General features: G+C 41.3%; 1 protein-coding gene across 2 annotated transcripts in view; it reads right to left on the bottom strand.

Annotated features, from left to right (window-relative positions):
• The window catches only part of PTPDC1 (protein tyrosine phosphatase domain containing 1), a 161,684-nt gene that overhangs the window by 46,433 nt on the left and 87,554 nt on the right, over positions 1-27,697 (bottom strand). The window lies entirely within an intron of this gene.

The following is a 27,697-nucleotide window of genomic DNA, read 5'->3' as shown; positions in this document are numbered from 1 at the left end:
GCCCTCATATTACATGAAAGTCAGACCAAAGTAGTGCATGAACTATTATTACTGGAAAACATGGGGAACAACTTGTCATGCAACTTTGATGTCGAAAGTTGCATGACAAGTTGCACAAGTGTAAATGGAGCCTTAGGCCCCTTTCACACTGCCGTGACTTGAAAGTCACACGATTACCGTGATTTGGACGCGATTTCAGGGAATGCCTGTGTAAACTTGAGGTCTATGGACCTCAACTCGCATCAAAGTCAGACCAAAGTAGTGCAGGGACTACTTTGAAGTCGGTGCGACTTGAAATCACACAAATATGAATGGTTATCATTGGGAATCAAGGGGTACGACTTGTCATGCGACTCTGATGTCCAAAGTCGCAGGAAAAGTCGCACAAGTGTGAACGGGGTCCTAACTGAGATTGCTCATGCAGATGCTGCTGGCTAGTAACTAGCTTCAAATAAAATAAAATAAATGTCCAAATAATGATAATAGTCCATAGAACTCAATCAGCAATAAAAGATGATGTGAAACCTCCACCAAGCTTCAGTGTGTAAAAGGAAAGCACACCACACCCACGTGCTATCAGTCTGCTTACCAGAAAGATATAAAAAATAGGCGATGTACTCATATATTGCAGAGGGTCAGCAGCAAATCCAAATGGCACACTCCATCATGGGCAGGCACAGCATGGAAACAATCAGGTCACCACATTTCAGAAAGCTCAGGACTCGTATTAACGATGGACAGGTTGGTGCAGTCATCAGCAGGAACAAACCAGCAAACAGAAAGCAACAAATAGTGAAGCCCGTAAGGTAAAACAGTAGTAGTTTATTGTAGTCTACTTACAGGTATGAAGTAAAAATCATCACAGAAAACAGGAACAATCCGCGGTTCTCAGCGTACTTGCATTGACCAGCCTGACATGTTTCATCCTATGTGGATATCATCAGAGGCGTGGCCAATGATGCAAGCACGCTCAAATATATAGTGCACTTCTTAAGTCATGCTGACCCCTGATAGGACAGCATGACACATACAACAGCTGTTTTTAATAGCACATTCCGGCAGCACCTGCGCACTACGGCCGTGCTGTCTTTAAACTAGGAAGTGCCAGGACAGTCACGATCGGCAGCACCTGCGCACTACGGCCGTGCTGTCTTTAAACTAGGAAGTGCCAGGACAGTCACGATCGGCTGCACATGCGCAGTACGGCCGTGCGTTCCAGCGTGGCAGGAAAACAAAACCAGCCAGCCGCACATGCGCAGTACGGCCGCGTGTCCCAGCGCAACAGGAAGACAAAACCAGCCAGCACATCCATTCATTATAAAGGATGGGAAGACCTGATTAATGCCGTCCTTGCTGGTTGGTATGAACGACTCGACCGCGCATGCGCGGTACGATCTTACTAACCAGGAGTTATTTCATGCATGGAACAATAGAACCAGGGGGAAAAAAAAAAAAAAAAAAAAAAAGGAAGGGGAAGGAGAAAATAAAACATGAACCATATATGTGAAATTAAGCTGTGCAAGGCAAAAAACAACAGCCTAAACCAGCCCAAATGTGTTCTCCCCATGATGGGCGGAACAAAGTCACCGCCAGCCAAAAGGGGAAAAACAATAAGGGACTGCACATGTGCCGTAACAGCATCCGGAAGGTGAGTGACACCCGAACCGGAAATAGCAATCAAGGCACATACGTGTAACACATCAGCAGCTACATAACTATAAAATGATTAATCAAATGTTATTATACATCAACAATATAAAAACCTTCATAGACCAATACAAAATATAAAATTTAAAAAGAATATATCGGATATTACAGAGAAAAAAGGAGGAAGTTCTCAGTCTAATATAGCGATAATATAAACCCTGAAAAATATGTGCATATAACCAGGGTGAAATAATGAATAAAAATAATAATAAAATGAATGAAAAATAATAAAAAATAATAAAAAATATAAAAAATAATAGCAATATAAATATAGACACTGCCCCCAAGTGTCAAAACATATACATGTATAAACAAAAATACATGTACTAAAAAAAAGTATATATTAGCTATTATTAATAAAACAATTTACATCCCAGTCGACGTTCATGCCGAAAGGGGTATAGCATTTTAAGTCGTATATCCAGCGGGTCTCTAATTTGGAAATTTCCCGTTTGGACGAACTCCCACGCCAGTGAGGGTTAAACCTATCGATGGCCACAAAGGTCGTTCCCATAGGGTTCTTATTGTGGTATTCCAAGTAGTGCCGGGAGACAGTGTGTTTCGGGAATCCCTTCTTAATATTGGCGATGTGCTCATTTACCCTAACATGCATAGCCCGTGTTGTACGGCCCACATATTGTATACCGCAGGGGCAAATCAATAAGTATACCACGTTAAGCGAGGTGCAAGTAATGAAGGTGTTAACATCAAAGACTCTACCCGTGGCATGAGATTTAAACTGGCATATTTTCCTGCTCTTGTTCTTATTGATAGCACAAACGTTACAACAGCGGCAAGGATGATAGCCTTTAGATTTTTGAAAAAAGGACACTCTATTAGGGGCGTCTAAAATGTTGGGTGCTACTTGGAGTTTAAGAGGGGGAACACCTTTAAATATGACTTGTGGCCGATCAGGAAGTACCGGACCCAACACCTTATCATTTTTGAGGACTCCCCAATGTTTAGTTAGAATCTTTTTAATCTCAGAGTGTTGCTGAGAATAGGTCGTGACCATTGAAAAATTATAATCAATCTCACTTGACGAGGATTTTTCTTTGATCTGTAAGATCGAAGCTCGATCTGTAGCGCCCACCTCATTGATAACTGTACTCAACTCATCAGGTGAATACCCCTTTTCAATGAACCTTTCTTTCAAAGTGGCAGCCTGTATAAAAAAGTCTTCTTTAAGGGTACAGTTCCGCCGTAGACGGAGGAATTGACTCCTAGGTACCGATTTGAGCCACGAAGGGTGATGACAGCTACCCTGCCCAATATATCCGTTCCTATCGGTACTCTTAAAAAAGGTAGACATGTTAAATGCACCATCTTTGACTTGTATAGTTAGGTCCAAGAAATTAATTCTGCTGGTGCTGCTCTCAAACTGTAAAACAATACCCAATGGATTATCATTGAGTTGATGCATGAAGGTAGTAAGCGACGTCATGTCGCCATCCCACAGGAGGAGGATGTCGTCTATATATCTCCCCCAGAAGATCAATTCCGATCGTCTGTTGGAATAGACGACATCCTCCTCCCATTTAGCCATGAACAGATTGGCCATGCTTGGTGCAAATTTTGCACCCATGGCAACACCTCTGTTCTGGAGGTAGTGAACTCCTCCAAACCAGAAATAGTTATGAGTCATGGCGTATCTCAGTAAATCCAGGATAAAATCCCGTTGGGCAGGGATCAATTCAGCATCTCTATTCAAAAACTGTTCCACCGCTTCTAGCCCGTCTAGATGGGAGATAATGGTGTAGAGGGATGCCACATCAGCAGTGGCCATGATGTATCCCTCTTTCCATTCTAAATTTTCAAAAGTGCGAACTACTTGTGCAGAATCTTTAATGTAGGAAGGGGTGCCAGATACAAGAGGTTGTAGAAAACCATCGATATATTTACCGATTCTGGAGGTAATAGAGTCCAACCCGCTTATGATGGGCCTTCCCGGAGGGTTAACCAGACATTTATGTACCTTCGGCAAAAAATATATAATTGGTTTCCTAGGCGCCAGTGGGATCAAAAAATCTTTTTCCTTCTTGTTAAGCAGTTTGTTACGGAAACCTACTTCAATAAGCCCAGTGAGTTCCTTTTTGTATTTAAAGATGGGATCATGGCTTAATGGTATGTAAGTATCAGTGTCGGACAAGATTCTATTCATTTCTGAAACATATGAACTCTTGTCCATCACCACTATTCCTCCCCCTTTATCCGCGGGCCGGATAATAATATCACTCCTCTGTTTCAAGGATTCTAACCCTTCATGGAACCTCGTATCTTTATAATACTTCCTTATCTTTAACTTATCAAGATCTTTTAAAACTAGTTCCTTAAATACGGATATAGAGGGTGGCATAAACCCTGGCGGGTTGAAAAGAGAGGCATTCCTAAGGCCGGAGTGTCTTACTCCATCAGTCTCTATAAGAGAGGTGGTGGTAGCTTGAGACAAAAAATATCTTTTAATATTGACCTTTCTGATGTATTTTTGTACATCCATAAAGGCTCCAAATTTGCTCAGGGGTTTATCCGGGGCAAACTTGAGTCCATGGTCAAGGACAAATTTCTCGTTGTCTGTGAGTGTGCTACTACTGAGATTAAAAATCCCAGCATCTCTTACACTCTTCGCCTTTTTCGATCGGTTCCTCCTCCCCCCTCTGGTCCCTCTCTTGGTTCTCCCCCCCTCTTGTTTTTCTGTGGGGCCTTGGGAAAAAAAGAGGAAGCGGAGGTAGATGGGCCAGAGTGGTGCGGAGGGCCTTGATTATAGTACTGGGATCTTCTCGGGGGATAGAATCCAGGACTGTCCCAACCTGATCGTCCATACTCCTGATAAGCATTACCTGGAGTAGAGAGAGATGGATGTTGGACAATATATCTATCATCGTAGCCACGATCATTATACTCTCTATAACCATCATGGTGTTCTTCAAGGGGTGCATAGCGATTATACACAGGGATGTCCTCCGGTTGTGCATAAGATGGGTGGTCATATTGTGCATAATCACTATTATTCTGTTTTTTATGGGGTGCCCCCTTATATTGAGGGTTCCTGGAAGGAGGGGGTTTTTTATTGTTTACAACCCTCCTCCAACCTCCTTTGGGAGTATGGGCATTATTGGTTTCTCTATTATTGCCCTGAATGGTAGGTGGGACCGAGGACTTTATTCTTGTGGCTGGCCCGGGGGGAGGCACCGTTCCTCCTTCAACGGGAGTCGCCCACCTGACCTGCCATTTGAACACCTGGTTAGATTTATAGTCCTCCATGTCCCTCATATATTTTTTCTTCTTTTTAACTTTCTGGTCTAAGTCCTCTTTCTCAAGGGTTTTTCTAAGGTTGTCAGATTTGTTCTTATATTCTTCTGACTCTCTATATAGTGTTAGTTTTTCTTTAACTTCTGATATTTCCTCATCAAGTTTATTTAGTTTGCGCCTTTTTCTGGCAATCAAAAATCGCAGCAAATCAAGACCTACATCATTGAAGTATTTATACCAACCTGGGAGGTCAATTTCGTCTTCCTGAGGAGTGATCTCAAATCTTAGGCTCCTCGGTACCATGTTATCATCTAGATACTTCTCTAACAGAGCAATATCCCAATGTCCATGGACTTCAGCAACCATTAGATTTTTTAATCGCACGAAAAGACCTCCCATATCTAGGTTCTGCTGAACCTCCACACTACTGAAAGCATCTTTAAGGTTCAAAGATCGTGATTTGCGAAAATCAAAAACATCCATAATAGTGCAAAAAGTGAATAATAAAAAAAATGAATAAAAAGTAAATAAACGAATAAAGAGTAAGCAGCTGATATTAGGCAAATCAAATAATACACAGTGAAAAAACAAGTAAATATCTGCGCTAACTGAAAAGAACACAAAAAGCAGCTAGCATAGTTTGTAGATTGCATCAAACATAAGTATAAAAGTCCAAATGCAGCGCTAAAATAAAATAAATGTCCAAATAATGATAATAGTCCATAGAACTCAATCAGCAATAAAAGATGATGTGAAACCTCCACCAAGCTTCAGTGTGTAAAAGGAAAGCACACCACACCCACGTGCTATCAGTCTGCTTACCAGAAAGATATAAAAAATAGGCGATGTACTCATATATTGCAGAGGGTCAGCAGCAAATCCAAATGGCACACTCCATCATGGGCAGGCACAGCATGGAAACAATCAGGTCACCACATTTCAGAAAGCTCAGGACTCGTATTAACGATGGACAGGTTGGTGCAGTCATCAGCAGGAACAAACCAGCAAACAGAAAGCAACAAATAGTGAAGCCCGTAAGGTAAAACAGTAGTAGTTTATTGTAGTCTACTTACAGGTATGAAGTAAAAATCATCACAGAAAACAGGAACAATCCGCGGTTCTCAGCGTACTTGCATTGACCAGCCTGACATGTTTCATCCTATGTGGATATCATCAGAGGCGTGGCCAATGATGCAAGCACGCTCAAATATATAGTGCACTTCTTAAGTCATGCTGACCCCTGATAGGACAGCATGACACATACAACAGCTGTTTTTAATAGCACATTCCGGCAGCACCTGCGCACTACGGCCGTGCTGTCTTTAAACTAGGAAGTGCCAGGACAGTCACGATCGGCAGCACCTGCGCACTACGGCCGTGCTGTCTTTAAACTAGGAAGTGCCAGGACAGTCACGATCGGCTGCACATGCGCAGTACGGCCGTGCGTTCCAGCGTGGCAGGAAAACAAAACCAGCCAGCCGCACATGCGCAGTACGGCCGCGTGTCCCAGCGCAACAGGAAGACAAAACCAGCCAGCACATCCATTCATTATAAAGGATGGGAAGACCTGATTAATGCCGTCCTTGCTGGTTGGTATGAACGACTCGACCGCGCATGCGCGGTACGATCTTACTAACCAGGAGTTATTTCATGCATGGAACAATAGAACCAGGGGGAAAAAAAAAAAAAAAAAAAAAAAAAAAAAAAAAAAAGGAAGGGGAAGGAGAAAATAAAACATGAACCATATATGTGAAATTAAGCTGTGCAAGGCAAAAAACAACAGCCTAAACCAGCCCAAATGTGTTCTCCCCATGATGGGCGGAACAAAGTCACCGCCAGCCAAAAGGGGAAAAAACAATAAGGGACTGCACATGTGCCGTAACAGCATCCGGAAGGTGAGTGACACCCGAACCGGAAATAGCAATCAAGGCACATACGTGTAACACATCAGCAGCTACATAACTATAAAATGATTAATCAAATGTTATTATACATCAACAATATAAAAACCTTCATAGACCAATACAAAATATAAAATTTAAAAAGAATATATCGGATATTACAGAGAAAAAAGGAGGAAGTTCTCAGTCTAATATAGCGATAATATAAACCCTGAAAAATATGTGCATATAACCAGGGTGAAATAATGAATAAAAATAATAATAAAATGAATGAAAAATAATAAAAAATAATAAAAAATATAAAAAATAATAGCAATATAAATATAGACACTGCCCCCAAGTGTCAAAACATATACATGTATAAACAAAAATACATGTACTAAAAAAAAGTATATATTAGCTATTATTAATAAAACAATTTACATCCCAGTCGACGTTCATGCCGAAAGGGGTATAGCATTTTAAGTCGTATATCCAGCGGGTCTCTAATTTGGAAATTTCCCGTTTGGACGAACTCCCACGCCAGTGAGGGTTAAACCTATCGATGGCCACAAAGGTCGTTCCCATAGGGTTCTTATTGTGGTATTCCAAGTAGTGCCGGGAGACAGTGTGTTTCGGGAATCCCTTCTTAATATTGGCGATGTGCTCATTTACCCTAACATGCATAGCCCGTGTTGTACGGCCCACATATTGTATACCGCAGGGGCAAATCAATAAGTATACCACGTTAAGCGAGGTGCAAGTAATGAAGGTGTTAACATCAAAGACTCTACCCGTGGCATGAGATTTAAACTGGCATATTTTCCTGCTCTTGTTCTTATTGATAGCACAAACGTTACAACAGCGGCAAGGATGATAGCCTTTAGATTTTTGAAAAAAGGACACTCTATTAGGGGCGTCTAAAATGTTGGGTGCTACTTGGAGTTTAAGAGGGGGAACACCTTTAAATATGACTTGTGGCCGATCAGGAAGTACCGGACCCAACACCTTATCATTTTTGAGGACTCCCCAATGTTTAGTTAGAATCTTTTTAATCTCAGAGTGTTGCTGAGAATAGGTCGTGACCATTGAAAAATTATAATCAATCTCACTTGACGAGGATTTTTCTTTGATCTGTAAGATCGAAGCTCGATCTGTAGCGCCCACCTCATTGATAACTGTACTCAACTCATCAGGTGAATACCCCTTTTCAATGAACCTTTCTTTCAAAGTGGCAGCCTGTATAAAAAAGTCTTCTTTAAGGGTACAGTTCCGCCGTAGACGGAGGAATTGACTCCTAGGTACCGATTTGAGCCACGAAGGGTGATGACAGCTACCCTGCCCAATATATCCGTTCCTATCGGTACTCTTAAAAAAGGTAGACATGTTAAATGCACCATCTTTGACTTGTATAGTTAGGTCCAAGAAATTAATTCTGCTGGTGCTGCTCTCAAACTGTAAAACAATACCCAATGGATTATCATTGAGTTGATGCATGAAGGTAGTAAGCGACGTCATGTCGCCATCCCACAGGAGGAGGATGTCGTCTATATATCTCCCCCAGAAGATCAATTCCGATCGTCTGTTGGAATAGACGACATCCTCCTCCCATTTAGCCATGAACAGATTGGCCATGCTTGGTGCAAATTTTGCACCCATGGCAACACCTCTGTTCTGGAGGTAGTGAACTCCTCCAAACCAGAAATAGTTATGAGTCATGGCGTATCTCAGTAAATCCAGGATAAAATCCCGTTGGGCAGGGATCAATTCAGCATCTCTATTCAAAAACTGTTCCACCGCTTCTAGCCCGTCTAGATGGGAGATAATGGTGTAGAGGGATGCCACATCAGCAGTGGCCATGATGTATCCCTCTTTCCATTCTAAATTTTCAAAAGTGCGAACTACTTGTGCAGAATCTTTAATGTAGGAAGGGGTGCCAGATACAAGAGGTTGTAGAAAACCATCGATATATTTACCGATTCTGGAGGTAATAGAGTCCAACCCGCTTATGATGGGCCTTCCCGGAGGGTTAACCAGACATTTATGTACCTTCGGCAAAAAATATATAATTGGTTTCCTAGGCGCCAGTGGGATCAAAAAATCTTTTTCCTTCTTGTTAAGCAGTTTGTTACGGAAACCTACTTCAATAAGCCCAGTGAGTTCCTTTTTGTATTTAAAGATGGGATCATGGCTTAATGGTATGTAAGTATCAGTGTCGGACAAGATTCTATTCATTTCTGAAACATATGAACTCTTGTCCATCACCACTATTCCTCCCCCTTTATCCGCGGGCCGGATAATAATATCACTCCTCTGTTTCAAGGATTCTAACCCTTCATGGAACCTCGTATCTTTATAATACTTCCTTATCTTTAACTTATCAAGATCTTTTAAAACTAGTTCCTTAAATACGGATATAGAGGGTGGCATAAACCCTGGCGGGTTGAAAAGAGAGGCATTCCTAAGGCCGGAGTGTCTTACTCCATCAGTCTCTATAAGAGAGGTGGTGGTAGCTTGAGACAAAAAATATCTTTTAATATTGACCTTTCTGATGTATTTTTGTACATCCATAAAGGCTCCAAATTTGCTCAGGGGTTTATCCGGGGCAAACTTGAGTCCATGGTCAAGGACAAATTTCTCGTTGTCTGTGAGTGTGCTACTACTGAGATTAAAAATCCCAGCATCTCTTACACTCTTCGCCTTTTTCGATCGGTTCCTCCTCCCCCCTCTGGTCCCTCTCTTGGTTCTCCCCCCCTCTTGTTTTTCTGTGGGGCCTTGGGAAAAAAAGAGGAAGCGGAGGTAGATGGGCCAGAGTGGTGCGGAGGGCCTTGATTATAGTACTGGGATCTTCTCGGGGGATAGAATCCAGGACTGTCCCAACCTGATCGTCCATACTCCTGATAAGCATTACCTGGAGTAGAGAGAGATGGATGTTGGACAATATATCTATCATCGTAGCCACGATCATTATACTCTCTATAACCATCATGGTGTTCTTCAAGGGGTGCATAGCGATTATACACAGGGATGTCCTCCGGTTGTGCATAAGATGGGTGGTCATATTGTGCATAATCACTATTATTCTGTTTTTTATGGGGTGCCCCCTTATATTGAGGGTTCCTGGAAGGAGGGGGTTTTTTATTGTTTACAACCCTCCTCCAACCTCCAGAACAGAGGTGTTGCCATGGGTGCAAAATTTGCACCAAGCATGGCCAATCTGTTCATGGCTAAATGGGAGGAGGATGTCGTCTATTCCAACAGACGATCGGAATTGATCTTCTGGGGGAGATATATAGACGACATCCTCCTCCTGTGGGATGGCGACATGACGTCGCTTACTACCTTCATGCATCAACTCAATGATAATCCATTGGGTATTGTTTTACAGTTTGAGAGCAGCACCAGCAGAATTAATTTCTTGGACCTAACTATACAAGTCAAAGATGGTGCATTTAACATGTCTACCTTTTTTAAGAGTACCGATAGGAACGGATATATTGGGCAGGGTAGCTGTCATCACCCTTCGTGGCTCAAATCGGTACCTAGGAGTCAATTCCTCCGTCTACGGCGGAACTGTACCCTTAAAGAAGACTTTTTTATACAGGCTGCCACTTTGAAAGAAAGGTTCATTGAAAAGGGGTATTCACCTGATGAGTTGAGTACAGTTATCAATGAGGTGGGCGCTACAGATCGAGCTTCGATCTTACAGATCAAAGAAAAATCCTCGTCAAGTGAGATTGATTATAATTTTTCAATGGTCACGACCTATTCTCAGCAACACTCTGAGATTAAAAAGATTCTAACTAAACATTGGGGAGTCCTCAAAAATGATAAGGTGTTGGGTCCGGTACTTCCTGATCGGCCACAAGTCATATTTAAAGGTGTTCCCCCTCTTAAACTCCAAGTAGCACCCAACATTTTAGACGCCCCTAATAGAGTGTCCTTTTTTCAAAAATCTAAAGGCTATCATCCTTGCCGCTGTTGTAACGTTTGTGCTATCAATAAGAACAAGAGCAGGAAAATATGCCAGTTTAAATCTCATGCCACGGGTAGAGTCTTTGATGTTAACACCTTCATTACTTGCACCTCGCTTAACGTGGTATACTTATTGATTTGCCCCTGCGGTATACAATATGTGGGCCGTACAACACGGGCTATGCATGTTAGGGTAAATGAGCACATCGCCAATATTAAGAAGGGATTCCCGAAACACACTGTCTCCCGGCACTACTTGGAATACCACAATAAGAACCCTATGGGAACGACCTTTGTGGCCATCGATAGGTTTAACCCTCACTGGCGTGGGAGTTCGTCCAAACGGGAAATTTCCAAATTAGAGACCCGCTGGATATACGACTTAAAATGCTATACCCCTTTCGGCATGAACGTCGACTGGGATGTAAATTGTTTTATTAATAATAGCTAATATATACTTTTTTTTTAGTACATGTATTTTTGTTTATACATGTATATGTTTTGACACTTGGGGGCAGTGTCTATATTTATATTGCTATTATTTTTTATATTTTTTATTATTTTTTATTATTTTTCATTCATTTTATTATTATTTTTATTCATTATTTCACCCTGGTTATATGCACATATTTTTCAGGGTTTATATTATCGCTATATTAGACTGAGAACTTCCTCCTTTTTTCTCTGTAATATCCGATATATTCTTTTTAAATTTTATATTTTGTATTGGTCTATGAAGGTTTTTATATTGTTGATGTATAATAACATTTGATTAATCATTTTATAGTTATGTAGCTGCTGATGTGTTACACGTATGTGCCTTGATTGCTATTTCCGGTTCGGGTGTCACTCACCTTCCGGATGCTGTTACGGCACATGTGCAGTCCCTTATTGTTTTTTCCCCTTTTGGCTGGCGGTGACTTTGTTCCGCCCATCATGGGGAGAACACATTTGGGCTGGTTTAGGCTGTTGTTTTTTGCCTTGCACAGCTTAATTTCACATATATGGTTCATGTTTTATTTTCTCCTTCCCCTTCCTTTTTTTTTTTTTTTTTTTTTTTTTTTTTTTTTTCCCCCTGGTTCTATTGTTCCATGCATGAAATAACTCCTGGTTAGTAAGATCGTACCGCGCATGCGCGGTCGAGTCGTTCATACCAACCAGCAAGGACGGCATTAATCAGGTCTTCCCATCCTTTATAATGAATGGATGTGCTGGCTGGTTTTGTCTTCCTGTTGCGCTGGGACACGCGGCCGTACTGCGCATGTGCGGCTGGCTGGTTTTGTTTTCCTGCCACGCTGGAACGCACGGCCGTACTGCGCATGTGCAGCCGATCGTGACTGTCCTGGCACTTCCTAGTTTAAAGACAGCACGGCCGTAGTGCGCAGGTGCTGCCGATCGTGACTGTCCTGGCACTTCCTAGTTTAAAGACAGCACGGCCGTAGTGCGCAGGTGCTGCCGGAATGTGCTATTAAAAACAGCTGTTGTATGTGTCATGCTGTCCTATCAGGGGTCAGCATGACTTAAGAAGTGCACTATATATTTGAGCGTGCTTGCATCATTGGCCACGCCTCTGATGATATCCACATAGGATGAAACATGTCAGGCTGGTCAATGCAAGTACGCTGAGAACCGCGGATTGTTCCTGTTTTCTGTGATGATTTTTACTTCATACCTGTAAGTAGACTACAATAAACTACTACTGTTTTACCTTACGGGCTTCACTATTTGTTGCTTTCTGTTTGCTGGTTTGTTCCTGCTGATGACTGCACCAACCTGTCCATCGTTAATACGAGTCCTGAGCTTTCTGAAATGTGGTGACCTGATTGTTTCCATGCTGTGCCTGCCCATGATGGAGTGTGCCATTTGGATTTGCTGCTGACCCTCTGCAATATATGAGTACATCGCCTATTTTTTATATCTTTCTGGTAAGCAGACTGATAGCACGTGGGTGTGGTGTGCTTTCCTTTTACACACTGAAGCTTGGTGGAGGTTTCACATCATCTTTTATTGCTGATTGAGTTCTATGGACCATTATCATTATTTGGACATTTATTTTATTTTAGCGCTGCATTTGGACTTTTATACTTATGTTTGATGCAATCTACAAACTATGCTAGCTGCTTTTTGTGTTCTTTTCAGTTAGCGCAGATATTTACTTGTTTTTTCACTGTGTATTATTTGATTTGCCTAATATCAGCTGCTTACTCTTTATTCGTTTATTTACTTTTTATTCATTTTTTTTATTATTCACTTTTTGCACTATTATGGATGTTTTTGATTTTCGCAAATCACGATCTTTGAACCTTAAAGATGCTTTCAGTAGTGTGGAGGTTCAGCAGAACCTAGATATGGGAGGTCTTTTCGTGCGATTAAAAAATCTAATGGTTGCTGAAGTCCATGGACATTGGGATATTGCTCTGTTAGAGAAGTATCTAGATGATAACATGGTACCGAGGAGCCTAAGATTTGAGATCACTCCTCAGGAAGACGAAATTGACCTCCCAGGTTGGTATAAATACTTCAATGATGTAGGTCTTGATTTGCTGCGATTTTTGATTGCCAGAAAAAGGCGCAAACTAAATAAACTTGATGAGGAAATATCAGAAGTTAAAGAAAAACTAACACTATATAGAGAGTCAGAAGAATATAAGAACAAATCTGACAACCTTAGAAAAACCCTTGAGAAAGAGGACTTAGACCAGAAAGTTAAAAAGAAGAAAAAATATATGAGGGACATGGAGGACTATAAATCTAACCAGGTGTTCAAATGGCAGGTCAGGTGGGCGACTCCCGTTGAAGGAGGAACGGTGCCTCCCCCCGGGCCAGCCACAAGAATAAAGTCCTCGGTCCCACCTACCATTCAGGGCAATAATAGAGAAACCAATAATGCCCATACTCCCAAAGGAGGTTGGAGGAGGGTTGTAAACAATAAAAAACCCCCTCCTTCCAGGAACCCTCAATATAAGGGGGCACCCCATAAAAAACAGAATAATAGTGATTATGCACAATATGACCACCCATCTTATGCACAACCGGAGGACATCCCTGTGTATAATCGCTATGCACCCCTTGAAGAACACCATGATGGTTATAGAGAGTATAATGATCGTGGCTACGATGATAGATATATTGTCCAACATCCATCTCTCTCTACTCCAGGTAATGCTTATCAGGAGTATGGACGATCAGGTTGGGACAGTCCTGGATTCTATCCCCCGAGAAGATCCCAGTACTATAATCAAGGCCCTCCGCACCACTCTGGCCCATCTACCTCCGCTTCCTCTTTTTTTCCCAAGGCCCCACAGAAAAACAAGAGGGGGGGAGAACCAAGAGAGGGACCAGAGGGGGGAGGAGGAACCGATCGAAAAAGGCGAAGAGTGTAAGAGATGCTGGGATTTTTAATCTCAGTAGTAGCACACTCACAGACAACGAGAAATTTGTCCTTGACCATGGACTCAAGTTTGCCCCGGATAAACCCCTGAGCAAATTTGGAGCCTTTATGGATGTACAAAAATACATCAGAAAGGTCAATATTAAAAGATATTTTTTGTCTCAAGCTACCACCACCTCTCTTATAGAGACTGATGGAGTAAGACACTCCGGCCTTAGGAATGCCTCTCTTTTCAACCCGCCAGGGTTTATGCCACCCTCTATATCCGTATTTAAGGAACTAGTTTTAAAAGATCTTGATAAGTTAAAGATAAGGAAGTATTATAAAGATACGAGGTTCCATGAAGGGTTAGAATCCTTGAAACAGAGGAGTGATATTATTATCCGGCCCGCGGATAAAGGGGGAGGAATAGTGGTGATGGACAAGAGTTCATATGTTTCAGAAATGAATAGAATCTTGTCCGACACTGATACTTACATACCATTAAGCCATGATCCCATCTTTAAATACAAAAAGGAACTCACTGGGCTTATTGAAGTAGGTTTCCGTAACAAACTGCTTAACAAGAAGGAAAAAGATTTTTTGATCCCACTGGCGCCTAGGAAACCAATTATATATTTTTTGCCGAAGGTACATAAATGTCTGGTTAACCCTCCGGGAAGGCCCATCATAAGCGGGTTGGACTCTATTACCTCCAGAATCGGTAAATATATCGATGGTTTTCTACAACCTCTTGTATCTGGCACCCCTTCCTACATTAAAGATTCTGCACAAGTAGTTCGCACTTTTGAAAATTTAGAATGGAAAGAGGGATACATCATGGCCACTGCTGATGTGGCATCCCTCTACACCATTATCTCCCATCTAGACGGGCTAGAAGCGGTGGAACAGTTTTTGAATAGAGATGCTGAATTGATCCCTGCCCAACGGGATTTTATCCTGGATTTACTGAGATACGCCATGACTCATAACTATTTCTGGTTTGGAGGAGTTCACTACCTCCAGAACAGAGGTGTTGCCATGGGTGCAAAATTTGCACCAAGCATGGCCAATCTGTTCATGGCTAAATGGGAGGAGGATGTCGTCTATTCCAACAGACGATCGGAATTGATCTTCTGGGGGAGATATATAGACGACATCCTCCTCCTGTGGGATGGCGACATGACGTCGCTTACTACCTTCATGCATCAACTCAATGATAATCCATTGGGTATTGTTTTACAGTTTGAGAGCAGCACCAGCAGAATTAATTTCTTGGACCTAACTATACAAGTCAAAGATGGTGCATTTAACATGTCTACCTTTTTTAAGAGTACCGATAGGAACGGATATATTGGGCAGGGTAGCTGTCATCACCCTTCGTGGCTCAAATCGGTACCTAGGAGTCAATTCCTCCGTCTACGGCGGAACTGTACCCTTAAAGAAGACTTTTTTATACAGGCTGCCACTTTGAAAGAAAGGTTCATTGAAAAGGGGTATTCACCTGATGAGTTGAGTACAGTTATCAATGAGGTGGGCGCTACAGATCGAGCTTCGATCTTACAGATCAAAGAAAAATCCTCGTCAAGTGAGATTGATTATAATTTTTCAATGGTCACGACCTATTCTCAGCAACACTCTGAGATTAAAAAGATTCTAACTAAACATTGGGGAGTCCTCAAAAATGATAAGGTGTTGGGTCCGGTACTTCCTGATCGGCCACAAGTCATATTTAAAGGTGTTCCCCCTCTTAAACTCCAAGTAGCACCCAACATTTTAGACGCCCCTAATAGAGTGTCCTTTTTTCAAAAATCTAAAGGCTATCATCCTTGCCGCTGTTGTAACGTTTGTGCTATCAATAAGAACAAGAGCAGGAAAATATGCCAGTTTAAATCTCATGCCACGGGTAGAGTCTTTGATGTTAACACCTTCATTACTTGCACCTCGCTTAACGTGGTATACTTATTGATTTGCCCCTGCGGTATACAATATGTGGGCCGTACAACACGGGCTATGCATGTTAGGGTAAATGAGCACATCGCCAATATTAAGAAGGGATTCCCGAAACACACTGTCTCCCGGCACTACTTGGAATACCACAATAAGAACCCTATGGGAACGACCTTTGTGGCCATCGATAGGTTTAACCCTCACTGGCGTGGGAGTTCGTCCAAACGGGAAATTTCCAAATTAGAGACCCGCTGGATATACGACTTAAAATGCTATACCCCTTTCGGCATGAACGTCGACTGGGATGTAAATTGTTTTATTAATAATAGCTAATATATACTTTTTTTTAGTACATGTATTTTTGTTTATACATGTATATGTTTTGACACTTGGGGGCAGTGTCTATATTTATATTGCTATTATTTTTTATATTTTTTATTATTTTTTATTATTTTTCATTCATTTTATTATTATTTTTATTCATTATTTCACCCTGGTTATATGCACATATTTTTCAGGGTTTATATTATCGCTATATTAGACTGAGAACTTCCTCCTTTTTTCTCTGTAATATCCGATATATTCTTTTTAAATTTTATATTTTGTATTGGTCTATGAAGGTTTTTATATTGTTGATGTATAATAACATTTGATTAATCATTTTATAGTTATGTAGCTGCTGATGTGTTACACGTATGTGCCTTGATTGCTATTTCCGGTTCGGGTGTCACTCACCTTCCGGATGCTGTTACGGCACATGTGCAGTCCCTTATTGTTTTTTCCCCTTTTGGCTGGCGGTGACTTTGTTCCGCCCATCATGGGGAGAACACATTTGGGCTGGTTTAGGCTGTTGTTTTTTGCCTTGCACAGCTTAATTTCACATATATGGTTCATGTTTTATTTTCTCCTTCCCCTTCCTTTTTTTTTTTTTTTTTTCCCCCTGGTTCTATTGTTCCATGCATGAAATAACTCCTGGTTAGTAAGATCGTACCGCGCATGCGCGGTCGAGTCGTTCATACCAACCAGCAAGGACGGCATTAATCAGGTCTTCCCATCCTTTATAATGAATGGATGTGCTGGCTGGTTTTGTCTTCCTGTTGCGCTGGGACACGCGGCCGTACTGCGCATGTGCGGCTGGCTGGTTTTGTTTTCCTGCCACGCTGGAACGCACGGCCGTACTGCGCATGTGCAGCCGATCGTGACTGTCCTGGCACTTCCTAGTTTAAAGACAGCACGGCCGTAGTGCGCAGGTGCTGCCGATCGTGACTGTCCTGGCACTTCCTAGTTTAAAGACAGCACGGCCGTAGTGCGCAGGTGCTGCCGGAATGTGCTATTAAAAACAGCTGTTGTATGTGTCATGCTGTCCTATCAGGGGTCAGCATGACTTAAGAAGTGCACTATATATTTGAGCGTGCTTGCATCATTGGCCACGCCTCTGATGATATCCACATAGGATGAAACATGTCAGGCTGGTCAATGCAAGTACGCTGAGAACCGCGGATTGTTCCTGTTTTCTGTGATGATTTTTACTTCATACCTGTAAGTAGACTACAATAAACTACTACTGTTTTACCTTACGGGCTTCACTATTTGTTGCTTTCTGTTTGCTGGTTTGTTCCTGCTGATGACTGCACCAACCTGTCCATCGTTAATACGAGTCCTGAGCTTTCTGAAATGTGGTGACCTGATTGTTTCCATGCTGTGCCTGCCCATGATGGAGTGTGCCATTTGGATTTGCTGCTGACCCTCTGCAATATATGAGTACATCGCCTATTTTTTATATCTTTCTGGTAAGCAGACTGATAGCACGTGGGTGTGGTGTGCTTTCCTTTTACACACTGAAGCTTGGTGGAGGTTTCACATCATCTTTTATTGCTGATTGAGTTCTATGGACTATTATCATTATTTGGACATTTATTTTATTTTAGCGCTGCATTTGGACTTTTATACTTATGTTTGATGCAATCTACAAACTATGCTAGCTGCTTTTTGTGTTCTTTTCAGTTAGCGCAGATATTTACTTGTTTTTTCACCTAGTAACTAGCTTCCCTACCAGCAATTAGCTTCCCTACATAGATTACCATAACAAATTCCTATTTTTAGTCCATTAAAGGTTCTCAATTTAACTGAAGCCCTGAGGAAGGGGGAGTTTCTTCTGGTCCCCAAAATAAGTTGGCTGTTTCTTTAGTGTAAAACCAATAAATTTGTTTGGGAAAGTGCTGTGCTTAAAGTGACAGCTTCTGTGAGTGTTATTGCATATGCAATCTTGGTAATTCAACTCTACTTTTGCACAGTATTTGCAGTGGGTATAGAAAAGAATCACCCCTTTCAAATAATAACATTTTGTTGCTTTGCAGCCTGAAATGAACACAGACACTCTTTTTGTTTTATCCAGCTGTATTTACTCTTACAACATCTAAGTGAAAGCTATAACACCAACATGTCAGAAAAAAATAAACAAAACTTAAAAACAGAATCACTGAGTTGGAAAAGGGGTCAACCCCTCCTAAAAATGTCTTGTAAACTCAATCAGGTGTAGCTAAACATCTTCTCAATGGCACACAAAGTGATTTGATTTTCAACTGTGACCATGTAGATTAGCTCAGCATAAAAAGAGCTTTCCTGGAACATTTCAGTCCCTGGCAGTGCAACTGAAGCAAGCAATTAACTGAGTGACAAGGCACTGTCAAAAGATCTCCAGGGTAAAGTTGTGGATAGGCACAAGTCAGGGGATGGAGATAAAATAATTTCAAAGGCTTTATGAATGCCTAGAAGCACAGTGATGTCTTTTATTAAGAAGTGGAAGGTATTTGGTACAACGCAGACCCTCCCTGAATCAAGACATCGCTGGATGAAAGAGCCAGGAGGAAACTGGTCAGAGAGGCTACCAAGGGGCCTACAGCAACTCTGAAGAAGTTTATGACAAAGAGTGGTCAGTGTGTGCATGTGACAAAATATCATAAATTCTCCACAAATGTGGCTGGTATGGGAGGGTTGCAAGAAAAAATCCACTCCACAAGAAAGGCCACATGCAGTCACGACTGAGCTTTGCCAAAACGCACCTTAAAGATTCTGAGGCCACATAGAAAAAGGTGTTATGGTCAGATGACACCAAAATGGAATTATTTGGCCTCAACACCCAACGATATGCTTGGTGGAAATCTAATACAGCTCACCATCCAAATAACGCCATTTCTACAGTAAAGCATAGAGGTGATAATATCCTGTTATGGAGGTGTTTCTCTGCAGCAGGGACTGGAGCACTTGTCAGGATAGAAGGAAAAATGGATAGGGCAAAATATCATCAAAGTCTTGAGGAAAATCTGCTGCCCTCTGCCAAAAAGTTGTCAATGAGAAGAAGGTTTATCTTCCAACAGGACAATGACCCAAAGCACAGCAAAAATGACCACAAAGTGGTTAAAGGAGAAAAGGCTGAAAGTCCCTGTCAGAGCCCAGACTAAAACCCCATTGAAAATCTGTGTAATGACTTGAAGACTGCAGTCCACAAATGGTCACCATCAAATTGAATTGAACTTGAGCAGTTCTGCAAAGAAGAGTGGGAAAATATTGCAAAGTCTATATGTGCAAAGTTAGTAGAGACATAGCCCAAGAGACTAAAGGCTGTAATTAAAGAAAAAGGTGGTTTAACAAAATACTGACACAAGGGGGTGTTCCTTTTTCCAACTCAGTGACTCTGTTTTTGAATTTTTTTCTGACATGTTGGTGTTATATCTTTCACTTGTATGTTATCATATGTGTTGGTCTTCATTTCAGGCTGCATTCTTTTCTATACCCACTGTGTAAGTGCTTTCATTGATATTTTAATGTATCCATCACATCTTCCCTTACAGACATCCGTTCTTTCATGAATCTGAGGTAGGGGGTATGTGAACTGCCCATTGTATTGAAGGGAGTGCAAACCGGGAAAAAAGGCTAACCACCAGCGCAATGAGTGTTGAGATTAAAGCCCAACTCTAAACTGAAATGGGCAATTATGAGCTGCAGGACATGGATGAACAGAGTTAAGCACATCGGACAGAGTTTTTTCATAAGTAGGCATAGCTGACACATACACGGCCCTATCAGTGTCCTGGGCTCCTAGATAATTAGGAGCTACAGGACACAGATCAGCAGCACTAGATCAGAGGAAGGAGGTGCTCGGAGAGGAGAAGAAGGGTTGGGTGGAAAGAGAATCCACCTTTATGCTGAAATGATCCTACTACTGCAGGCAGTGTGATTGTGACAATGTCAACACTGCCCAATTAGAGCTTCTGAGGACATTGAAGGAACCGGTCATTCTGCTGCACATGGTTGGGTCTGGTCATGGTCTGGCCTCCGAGCAGGTACAAGGGTCTGGTCCCTTGGACAAGAAATGCTGGAGAAAAACCCTATGAAGGGCAACTTTGGGGGAGGATACCACAACAGAAGAAACATTTTAAGCTAAATACATTTAAAACAAATCAAAACAAAAGGTGTGCAAAGTCATACAGCTTGTTTCTTTAAAAAGTAGCCACATCCCCCCTGCAACACCGATCCCCTGTGGCTGTGGTGTCACAGGGGATAAAAATATCCAAATTAACCCCCCCTCCGCCACTCCCACCCCCCTTGCAGAGGACCTCCCCTCACTGATCCCCTGGTGCCCCCTCCCTACAGTGCTGTTGGCCGACTTCCCCTCATCCCCCTCCCACTGGCTCCTGCTGCTGGGGCACGTGTGGGAGATCGATGTGAGGATGGGGAGTGGAGGGCTGGTAAACATGTGTTTACTTGCCCCCTTTCTTTCCTGAATGAACACAGTGAGTAATTGATACCAATGTTTACTATGCTTCCAACAGGGTTTGCTATGCTTTAGTTTGTGAATGAATAGGAGCCTCTGTACTGATAGAGACATTGGTGTCCCAGGAGCCGCACATCAAGTCAAAGCCTTATGTATGATAGTGAATAGGAGTTTCAGCCTGGAGTCCCGCCAGGCCAAGCCCCCAACTCATTTCACTCTGCCCACCGGAGCTTGCATCCAGGACACCTATCACTCTCTAGCATTGCTTGGAGCATAGACAAGCTCCCTTACTGGCCAGCGCTCACAGCGGTGGGCACAGGACTTCATTCCCAAACAGCCTGAGTGGCTCACACACATATCTTGGTACACAGCCTCTGTACTGAGGCTTCCTATTCATTCAGTTGCAGTGCAGCACAGGCTACAGACAAAGGGACATCTGTTTAGACCATGATATCTCACCAAAGCCCCCCCTGCCCAAAACAAAAAATTTAAGTAAAATTGATAAATTTAAAAAAAAACATAGTAAGACCTTGATCACATAGGGCATACTACAGTGTATGCCCAAGCAAGGCTGTGTTTTCCTCTGCATTGGGATGTACAAGTGTTCTCCTGCATTGGGATGCACACAGTGGCTGCTCCCAATTTGACATCCATGTGATGTAGGTGCTTGACCCTGAACTCACAATGCAAAAATCAGTAGCAAGTTTTTTGTTCTACAGGTCATATGCTTTCAGAAAATGTATGGTTGGGGGGGAAGAGGGGGGGACAAACTCTGAAAGCTGTAAGTGAAAATTGATAACCTTCAGATTTTCAGAGTAAATTGCTTATTTACAGTTTTGCATACCTTCAATTTTCACCATTTCACAAAATGCCGCAAAATTAAAAATGAGCAAATATTTGTTATTTATTAACCTAATACAGTTTTAGCTTTTATATTTAGTAGGAATGTAGCTGGAATTTTGTAAGTTTTGCTGTGTTTGTATCCGCTAATAATGATTTTAGTGTATAAAAAATACTGTTTTGATAAACATTTGTGCAAATTTCACAGAGCCTAAAAAGTAGCCCCTTCTTTTTATTTTAATATGGAAATAAGTACAGCGCTGCGCCAAACAATAATTAAAAAGAAAAATATACAACCAGCAGCTAACACACCTCTAGACAAAGGCAGAAGTGAAAAAACAAAAAAATATAGTGTAGCGCTATGTGTATAAACAAATTATGACAAATATAATGAATCAATATGTCCTTAGTGAAAAAAATATCAGCAACATTAAGTGATACAAATAAGCATTTTGACAGTGACAGCAATAAATGAATAATGAGAACCTGTAACAAAAAATAGGTAGTGGGTCTAAAGGACCGTACATGTGTAACAAGTCAAATAATATAGTCCATGGCAAATTCGTATTTATAGTGATGGTGAATAAATAAAAAACAAAGGGACCTCCACCAAGAAGTCTATAAGGGTTAAGTGCTAAAAAAACTGATAGAATGAAATAGGAATAGAAATAAAAAAATGAATAAACGACTCCCGGGGTGTCTTCAAGAGCGAATATGTTCACTTCTGGCAAATGGATGAATAGATCACAGAAGGGTGGAAGATCTAAATAGGTGGCAGGACCATCACCGAAATTTCAGAGGAGGCTTACCGGAATCAAATGACCTGAAAAGACCTACGTCTTACAGATCAGAAACAGCTTGTTGACCACCAGGTCTGGCGAAATGAATCGTCAAATTATCCTCAGCTTCCAAACTGGGGGGAGGGGTCCCCAGATGAAGGCTGTGTTGCCGAAACATGTCGGGTGGACCCCTTACGATTACCGCAACTGATTTTTTATGAGCTGTCTTTGATCTCCTATCAAGTGAGTGTTCTGATGTATCATTTTCTTAATAAATTGATGTTTTAAACGTTATTATGCCATGTGAGCGTTTTTTCTCGCATGACATCCGAAACACTTATCGGGCCTGTTGGATTGTCCTGAGGACGTTTGTGGCTGTAGCGAGACCCCTCCCCCCAGTTTGGAAGCTGAGGATAATTTGACGATTCATTTCGCCAGACCTGGTGGTCAACAAGCTGTTTCTGATCTGTAAGATGTAGGTCTTTTCAGGTCATTTGATTCCGGTAAGCCTCCTCTGAAATTTCGGTGATGGTCCTGCCACCTATTTAGATCTTCCACCCTTCTGTGATCTATTCATCCATTTGCCAGAAGTGAACATATTCGCTCTTGAAGACACCCAGGGAGTCGTTTATTCATTTTTTTATTTCTATTCCTATTTCATTCTATCAGTTTTTTTAGCACTTAACCCTTATAGACTTCTTGGTGGAGGTCCCTTTGTTTTTTATTTATTCACCATCACTATAAATACGAATTTGCCATGGACTATATTATTTGACTTGTTACACATGTACGGTCCTTTAGACCCACTACCTATTTTTTGTTACAGGTTCTCATTATTCATTTATTGCTGTCACTGTCAAAATGCTTATTTGTATCACTTAATGTTGCTGATATTTTTTTCACTAAGGACATATTGATTCATTATATTTGTCATAATTTGTTTATACAAATAGCGCTACACTATATTTTTTCTTTTTATTTTACTTATTCTATGCTTTCTGAAAATGTAGGGTTTGGGGGGTCTTTCACAAACTCTGAAAGCTGTAAGGGGAATAATTAAAAAGAAATCACAATGAAAAAAATTGCAGGTCTGGTCACCTGAGTTCAAAAGTGGAGAGCAGGGCCTGGCAGTGAAAGGGTTTAAAATGCAAAAATTTGCTTTCAGCGAGGAATAAAAACCTGCCCACACATCAAGCACTTACTGCGTGTAAACTGTGTTAACACGTAACAAATGTCAGGACACAGTTTCTATTCACAATAGAAAATTATGGATATTATTAGATGTGCAATGTTCAGAGCTGGATATAAAAGAAAAACATGTCCAAAACATTATGCAGAATGAGACCGTGACTCAAATCTAAATAACGGATGGATTTTTTTTAAACAACTTGAGGTATATAAAACAAAGCCTACCAAAAAAACAAAGTACATATTAAAGAGATTTTTTTTTTTAATAACAAACATGTTATCTTTTATTTACCTGTTCTGTGCAATGGTTTTGCAGAGCAAAGCAGCCCTTATTCTCTTCTTCTGGGATCCCCCGCCTGGCACTTAAGGCTCCTCTCCCTTACGAGTGCCCCCATAGCAAGAAGCTTGCTGTGGGGGCACTCGTGCGGGCTTCCCGTTCCTGGGAGAGCTGCATGCAGAAGATTCTTTACCTTAATGCCGAGAATGCATTAAGATAAATAACCTTCTGCCTTTAAGACCACTTGAAGTACAGTACAATGCAGAGTTTTGTGTAACTATTATGCATACTTTATTAAAAATACATAAAGATAGACAAATTATATACAGAGCCCCTATGCAGAAATAAATCCTTCCAATACAGACTGCTGCGTCTGGCCTTGTACACATGAGCATAAGCACTCAACTTCTTCGGTTGACCATGGCAAGGCCGGTTCTGAGCTAAACCAATCCTGTTACACTGTTGTATGGTCCTGGCCACCATGCTGCAGCTCAGTTTCAGGGTTTTGGCAATCTTCTTATAGCCTAGGCCATCTTTATGTAGAGCAACAATTTTTTTTCTAGATCCTCAGAGAGTTCTTTGCCATGAGGTGCCATGTTGAACTTCCAGTGACCAGTATAAGAGAGTGAGAGCGATAACACCAAATTTAACACACCTGCTCCCCATTCACACATGACACCTTGTAACACTAGCAAGTCACATAACACCAGGGAGGAAAAATGGTTAAGTTGGCCCAGTTTGGATATTTTCACTCAGGGGTGTACTCACTTTTGTTGCCAGCGTTTTAGACATTAATGGCTGTGTGTTGAGTTATTTTAAGGGGACAGCAAATTTACACTGTTATATAAGCTGTATACTCACTACTTTACATTGTAGCAAAGTATCATTTCTTCAGTGTTGTCACATGAAAAGAAATAGTAAAATATTTACAAAATGTAAGGGGTGTACTCAGTTTTGTGACATACTGTTTCTGTAGTGTTTACCTGTCTCTCTCCAAAGCTCTAAGTGTCGTTTCTCTCTGGTGCTTCGTTCCTTTGTTATCAGCATGAGTCACTTCTGAGAACTTTTCCCAACACATAAGATAAAATTTGTGGGGAGGGAGATAAGCACGGAGCTTGTCTATTCAGAATACTGCTCTGCATGTTCTTTCGTTTCTCTATCTATGTATGGGGTGTCCCCTTCCTCCAATCAGTTCTCACACAGTGTATAAAAGCTGTAACTGCACCTCCCCCTCCACTGTACTCTTCACAGATGCATAATGATTTTATCACAAATCTATACTTTTGAAGGGTTGTAGACAAGAGAAGACTTCAAATAAACAAGTAAAACATATGTAGGAGGATTTGTTTTTTCTCTGTGTATCATCTGAGCCTATTCACTTCACTGGGTATACGTGAGAGTTTACAACCACTTTAATAAGCAAGCACTTATAAAGCATTTACAGGAATGCTTTCTTCAATTCTAAGTCTTTAAAGCATTCAGCTAAATAGACAAGTGATGCACATACAGTGATTTTGCTGGGTGTCGAATGCATCCCTGTGCCTTTTGAGAGGAGTGGGCTCCCTCCAGGCATACCTGCCCTTAATCTATATATTATTATACATGTACTACAACTCAAAATTATAGAGCTAGGACTGCAGTACACTGGGGTGACAAGGCCTCTGCAGCTTATGCATGTATTTGCAAATGTGTACAAAATAAACCCCTCTTGTGTTTAACGTGAACTGTTAGACAGAGTCTATTCCATTTGTTGCAGTCTGGCTGGTAAGTGAGCTGGGAGTTTTTTGACGCTCGTTGCCCTTCCACGTGCTCCTTGCTGCAAAGGCTTGTTATAGGTTGGGGTGGTTGCCATCTGTTTGTACTGATGCACATACAATGCCTATAAAAATTCACTTCCTTGAAAGTATTTATATATTATTGTCATAGAGCATTAAATAACAGTGGATTTAATTATGCATTTCTGACACTAATTAGCTAATTATCTCTGCAGTGTGATTTAAATAATTAGAATAAGAAAAACACAAATTAACTGAATAGGTCTTTAGGCTTTGTGATTTATTGGATTGAAATCTTGACTGACTTTGCTTCCAGGGCCATAAAAATATTGTTTTTAAACCATTCTTGTGAAGTTTTAGCTTTTTGCTTGGGGCCATTGTCGTGCTTTATAATAAATATTCTCCCTTGGTTCAAGTATCTTGCAGACTTCGGATTACCTTCAGGATTTCCCTGTATTTTTCTGTATTTGTTCTACCATCTACACCTCAAGCCCCCCAGGGCCACATACAGAGAAGCATCCCCAAAGTATCAGTCTGTCACCATTATGATTCACAGTGTGGGCAGTTTTTTTATGTTAAGTGCCATGTGGTGTGGTATTTAGTCTGACAGCTTAACTTTGGTTATATCAGACCATGGAACCTTCTTGCAGTTGACATCAGGGAATCCCACATGCATCCTGGCAAATTGTATACAATGAAGCACACAGATGAAGCACCAGGGAAACAGTTGTTGTAAGCATAGTCTCTCTAATCTTAGCCACCCAGGCTTGTAACTCCATCAGAACTGTCATATGTCCCTTGATGGTCTCTCTCACTAGCTTTCTGGTTGCACAGCTTGCTCTTGACAGGAAGACAGGCACCATATTCTTTCTATTTCTTAATGAGTGATTACTACTCCAAAGGGATATTCAGTGACTTGAAAATGTTTTTGTATTCACCATAGTGTTTGGAGTGGTCTTTTTTTTTCTTCATAGTAAAGGACTTGCCATGATACTGACTCGTTAAAGATCTTCCAGATACAGTGTCTTGAAAAAATATTCATACCCCTTGAAATTTTCCACATTTTCTCACGTTACAACCAAAAATTGATTTTATGTCATAGACCAAACACAAAGTGGGACATAATTGTGAAATGGAAGGAAAATGATAAATGGTTTTCAATTTTTTTACAAATGAAATAAACATCTGAAAAGCGTGGCGTGCATTTGAATTCAGGCCTGTTTACTCTCATATCCCTAACTAAAATCTAGTGGAACCAATTGCCTGCAGAAGTCACCTAATTAGTAAATAGAGTTCACCTGTGTGTAATTTAATCTCAGTATAAATACAGCTGTTCTGTGAAGCTCTCAGAGGTTTGTTAGAGAACCTTAGTAAACAAACAGCATCATCAAGGCCAAGGAACACACCAGACAGGTCAGGGATAAAGTTGTGGAGAAGTTTAAAGCAGGGTTGGGTTATAAAAAAATATCCCAAGCTGTGAACATCTCACGGAGCACTGTTCAATCAATCCATTCATCTGAAAATGGAAAGAGTATGGCACAACTGCAAACCTACCAAGACATGGTCGCCCACCTAAGCTGACAGGCCAGGCAAGGAGAGCTTTAATCAGAAAAGCAGCCAAGAAGCCCATGGTATCTCTGGAGGAGCTGCAGAGATCCACAGCTCAGGTGAGAGAAGTATTAGTCGTGCACTCCACAAACCTGGCCTTTATGGAATAGTGGCAAGAAGAAACACATTGTTGAAAGAAGCCCCGTTTGTAATTTGCGAGAAGCCATGTGGGGGACATAGCAAACATGTGGAAAAAAGTGCTCTGGTCAGATGAGACCAAAATTGAACTTTTTAGCCTAAAAGCAAAATGCTGTATGTGGTGGAAAACGAACACTGCACATCACCCTGAACACACCATCCCCACTGTAAAACATGGTGATGGCAG

This window comes from Aquarana catesbeiana, linkage group LG07 (genome assembly GCF_042186555.1).
Source record: "Aquarana catesbeiana isolate 2022-GZ linkage group LG07, ASM4218655v1, whole genome shotgun sequence".
Lineage (NCBI taxonomy): Eukaryota > Metazoa > Chordata > Amphibia > Anura > Ranidae > Aquarana > Aquarana catesbeiana.
The sequence above is the reverse complement of the archived record's forward strand: the minus strand, read 5'-3'. Positions and strand labels throughout refer to the sequence as shown.